Here is a 5,375-nt window from a genome sequence, read left to right as displayed (position 1 = left end):
GCCAAAACGGGAGAAGCAGGGAAATCCTGGAGACAGACAATGGAGAACATTCTGGAAGCTCTGTTTATGATCGCCCCCTTTTGAGAGCTGAAGAGAGGAAAGAAGAATGTCAGCCTGTAGAAGGTTTTACATGGTCCCATCATCTTGAAGAGGAGAAGTAAAACGGAGACAGGGTTTAGTTTGGAACATTAGGTGAATTGGAAGTGATATGGTATTGTACCACGCTGATTACCAAATCCATTGAAGGATGGAAATAGTGAGAAATTGTCTTTGCACTTGTGTGTGTGTGTGTGTGTGTGTGTGCGCGCGCGCGCACGTGTGCATCATGTGTGTGCAAAAATGACTCCCCCCAAGAGAAAAGACAACTAGAACAAGGCCCCAGTATCAGAACACACAAGGTTGAAGAGGGTCACTAACGGCACATCTCACCTCTGGACGCCACACTCCTTCCAGGGCAGGTCCCTCTGCAGTTAAGAACCTTGGAACGCATGGAGTAAGTTAAACAGTTTTCAATTAATTGTCTGCCAGGTCTCTTTTCAAGCAGTTTGCTGTTTAAGGCTCAGTGAGCTCTCACTGTGTGCACGGCCTAAGAGGGGCTTTTTGTCATTTCATTTCTTGTGTGTGCCCAAAAATTAATTCTTTCACACAATAAATTGTAATCCTATTATTCCGCTCCCACAACTCCTCCCAGACCGTCCCTGTTCTCCGCCAATCAACTCCATCTTCCTTCTCTCAACAACAAAACAAAACAAAACCCAAGAAGACAAAGAAGAAAGTGCAACCCCCCCAAAATCCTAAAACCACCCAAAAGTGTATAGGTATCTTTCATTTACATTTCTGTTTCTCTCTTTGTCTCTGTCTGTCTGTCTGTCTGTCTGTCTGTCTCTTTCTCTGACTGTAGCTAGCCTGGCTAGCCTATAACTCACAGAGATCCACCTACCTCCTGTGTTTCCCAAATGTTGACGTTGAAGGTGATGTCACTATGTCTCTCTCTCTCTCTCTCTCTCTCTCTCTCTCTCTCTCTCTCTCTCTCTCTGTCAGATCTAGTTTGTGTCCCCCACTACTATTATTCTGCTAATGGATATAGCATTAAAATGGCTTCCTGCTACACCATACATCACACTCAAACATTCCACACCACCCAGGCATTCCTGAAGGGGAGATCCAGGAACTAGCCTCAGACCTGAAGACATCCGTGTTGTACAGGAATCAGAGTGGAGCGGAGATGGATTCCTTCCCACTGGGCACGCTTGCCTGAAGGCTGATGAGAGGGGTTTCCTTCTGTCTGTCTGTCAGACAAGGAACCTGTACCTCCCCTAACCAAGCAGCAAGTTTTTCAAGGCCAGCATCTCGGCGCTGTCGTTGAAAGAGTGGAGACGATGCCTCAGCTTGGTAGCTCAACCAGCGTGGCTCCGCTACAGTGAAGTCAGGCGGTATTGCTGCGGTAGACGGCTGAGTGGGCCATGAGCACTGAAGAAATTGTATAGCCACAGTATATGTCCGCTCTTCCATCAGCAACACGGAAGGTAAAGTATAGCATGCTTACAACGTCCAGTCTTTTGTATTCCTGGGAGGGGCAGGAAGGTCACAAAGCATTACTGCCCTCTCCACTAACAGATAAGGCAGGTTAGACTCTTAGAAAGTAAGGAACTTGAACTTGGAAATCACTATGTCTCAGGTAGAATTAATGTCCTTTGGCTCTGCTTCTCTGCCTTTGGATCAAACAGCTAAGAAAGCAAACCATGTGACACGTGTGGTTTTTCTCCCATTTGTGATTTTCTAAAGACCTCTGTGGCTTTAAGTTTTCACAGAAAACAATATTTTGAGTTCAGTGAGGACAGGCATTTCTCAAGCATGGAGCTGGTTTTTAAAAGCCTTTCACATCTCTTTCTTCTGCCAGATTCTGAGACCCATGGCTCGAGTGTTTAACAAAACAGATAAAATGTTCCTAACACTATGAGCACAAACTGGAAGTCCTTGGTCTTGGAAACTTTTTTTTTTTTTTAAGATTTATTTATTATATACACTGTAGCTGTCTTCAGACACACCAGAAAAGGGCATCAAATCTCATTACAGATGGTTGTGAGCCACCATGTGGTTGCTGGGAATTAAACTCAGGACCTCTGGAAGAGCAGTCAGTGCTTTTAAGCCATCTCTCCAGCCCAGGTAAAATACTTTTATCGTGTACAGAAAACACTGAAATAGAGCATCTCCTCAAAAAGGACAGCTCTGTTCTCCCAACAGAACATAAACCATGGTCTCCCTTCTCCTCCAGGGGCGTGGTGCATGCCTTTAATCCCAACACTTCTGAGGCAGAGGCTGGTGGATCTCTGAGTTCAAGGCTAACCTGGTCTACAGAGAAAGTTCTAGAGACCTACAGAGATAAGGCTATTAAAGAGATATGCTCTCAAAAAACAAACAGTTCCTTCTCCAGAAGGAGGGGCGTGGTAGAAAAAAACCAGACAGTAGACGTGTAAAACCTGGTTCCACAGACTTTGCCAGCATCATTTGAAACTATACATTCCTTGCCTTACAGCCTGGGTTTGGTTCTTTGGTCCAATAGACCTAGGTCTGGGGATGTGCACCACTTAGTTCACCTCCATCTTATTCTGCAGAGAATCCAGGAAGACTTGCCATTCCATTGGGTAAAAAGCGCTTATAGACATTGATCTTATTCCGAATCTGTTTTGGGGTGTCTTGATAGTAATTCTTCTCATCCCGGGCCATGGCCTTATAATCTTCCCCATGATTCTCCACCATGTAATGAACATAGTCGATGAGATCCCGGGACAAGGTATTTCCTTTCTTCTCTGGGAGGCTGGCTTCTGCTTCCAGGTCATTTACCACATAGGGCTTCCGTACAAGATCCTTGGGCCTCTCCTCCGTGTCTACCTCTATGGCTTTTACCTTTCTCTTACGGAGGGGAACCGCCTTGTTGGGGTCCATGGCCAACCCCATCTCCGCCAGGTTCTGCCCGCATGAATTTGGTGTGGTCCCAGGCATGTCGGATATGGGAGCACTCGATCCGTGGCGCCGCCTTCCGACGAGCATTCCGGTTCAGACGCTTTCGGTTGACATTGTAACCGTACTTCTGCCTCCGAGTCTTTCCCTTAGCCTTGGGCATCATGAAAACTGCCGCAAGAACAGCACAAACTCTGAACCAGCAGCTCAAACTCTTGGAAACTTTTTAATAGATGCTGTCTTAGTTAGGGCTTCACAGCTGTGAACAGACACCGTGACCAAAGCAAGTCTCATAAAGGACAACATTTAATTGGGGCTGGCTTACAGGTTCAGAGGTTCAGTCCATTATCACCAAGGTGGGGGCATGACAGTGTCCAGGCAGGCACAGTGCAGGAGGAGCTGAGAGTTCTACATCTTCATCTAAAGGCAGCCAGGAACAGACTGAGCATCCTCAGGCAGCTGGGCGGACAATCTCCGAGCCCAGCCCACAGTGACACACTTCCTCCAACAAGACCACACCTTTTAAAAGAGCCACTCCCTGGGACAAGCATATGCAGACCATCACAGACATCCACTCTGCAGGACTCTATAGCAGCGGGTGCCTATAGATAGTCATCTGTCTATAGACAGTTTACCTATAGTCTGCCTCCATGTTCCATGCTGTTAGGACACACCTGTGATCCCAGAACTTGTCAAATAGAAGTAGGAGGATCAGGAGTCTGAGGGTATTCTCAGCTGCATAGCAAGCTCAAGGCCAGCCTAAGCCACAAGAATCCCTGTCTCAGAAACAAACATGTTCCAGCTATAGAGACACAGGTGCACATATGAGCTTACAAAGTCTGTGGCAGCACGCCCAGGACCCGCACAGTTTCAAAACAGACAAAAACCCCAGCGCCGAGAAGGGGAGATAGACACAAAGCCTTTCCCCTGACCAAGAAAGTATTTGTGATTGATACACATTTGTCAAAGTGTCAGGTCTATTTCATTGGCTCATTTTCCATCGATGTCATCTTTGTGTTCTGGGAGTCAGGAAACCACATTTCATCTCCAGTCTTCTCTGGGTTGTGACAGCTTCGAGGTTTCTCATTTCCCACGACTCCAACAGTCCCGAGGAGTCTGTTCAAGCATCCTGGACCACACCACCCAGTGTACGTTGGTCTGATAGTTCTCTCGGGGTTTGACTAGGATTATCTCATGAGCTTTTCATGAGGGTTTAGTGAGAGCATCTACTAAGTACCCAGGGCTCTACTGGACATATATTTTCACGGTCTGTGTACATTTTTAAGGCAGAGAAAGCCAAGTTGTGATCCAAAGCAGGGACACTTGCAGATGTCAACTGAGGTTCCAGGCTGTCTTTGTGTATCCTGGACAGATTTTTAGCCTCTTATTCTCCAATTAAGGATGTACTGGGATTTCTTTATGAGTTAAAGTATTATTTTATTTTATGTGTATGGAGTGTTTTGCCTGCATGTATGTCCGTGTACTGTGTGTGCTTGGCTCCCAAAGAGGACAGAACATGTCATATCTCCGGGAACTAGGTGATGAGCCACCATGTGGCTGCTGGGAACTGAGCCCATGTCCTCTGGAACAGCAGCCAGCGGTGCTAACCACTGAGCTATCTCTCCAGTCTCAACTATTAGTATTGTTAATGATAAAAAAACACACCGAGCAGGGTGACCTGGAGTTAGGCCAGGCTGCAGGCGTTGAAAGTCCACACCCAGTGACGTACTTCCTCCAGGAGGCTTTGCCTCAGGAAGAAAAGTTCTACTCCTTCCCAAAGAGCGCCACCAGCCAGGAACTGACCAGACTTTAAATAATGTCTGTGCAGGGAGTGGAGGAGGGAGTTCTCAGCCGAAAGCTCCACTTGTGCGAAAGCATCTCTCCTCCAGAATCTTTGGGTTAAGTCCAGTCTCCAGAGAGTCGTTTATCTGTAGTCACAAAGTCTATGTGAGACACCCCAGTGTTCTGACTGCCTACCTTGGGCATACATACTAAGGACACACTGTGGGCAGATGTCAGGGACTCACCAGAAACAACATTCAACAGTGCAGCTTTCCGGAGATTTCTGTACTTCTATGCTGACCCATCCTGGGATAGGATGATGAGAAAAGGAGACAAAAACCTGCCCAGGCCAGCCACAGGGCCCGACTCAAAGACTGTAGGGGGTGTGGAGAAGAGCTGCTGAGGCGTTCTGTTGCTGACAGGAGGTCTGGGCTCCATGGGAACCAGTTCTCACTCAGACAGCGAGTGGGGACCCCTTGCTCAGCAGCCATAGGAAGTGGTTAGCCACAGTAAACGGCAGTGGACTTTCACCCCAGACCTTCTACGGCCTTCTGGAATTATGCAATTAGGGCTCGCCTGATAAAATGGCTACTGTGCAAGCATGCAGACTCAGCAAGCGCAGAGGAATCTAC

The 5,375-nt window shown here is 47.3% G+C and overlaps 1 pseudogene across 1 annotated transcript; it reads right to left on the bottom strand.

Annotated features, from left to right (window-relative positions):
* Positions 1 to 2,588: 2,588 nt before the first annotated feature.
* LOC308434902 (nucleolar protein 16-like) lies at positions 2,589 to 3,124 on the bottom strand (annotated as a pseudogene). Its single transcript has one exon. The product of its transcript is annotated as a nucleolar protein 16-like (transcript).
* Between the last annotated feature and the right edge of the window lie 2,251 nt (positions 3,125 to 5,375).

The sequence above is a fragment of the Micromys minutus genome (genome assembly GCF_963924665.1).
Source record: "Micromys minutus genome assembly, chromosome: 22".
NCBI classification, from domain to species: Eukaryota; Metazoa; Chordata; class Mammalia; order Rodentia; family Muridae; genus Micromys; species Micromys minutus.
This window is presented reverse-complemented; position numbering and strand designations above follow the sequence as displayed.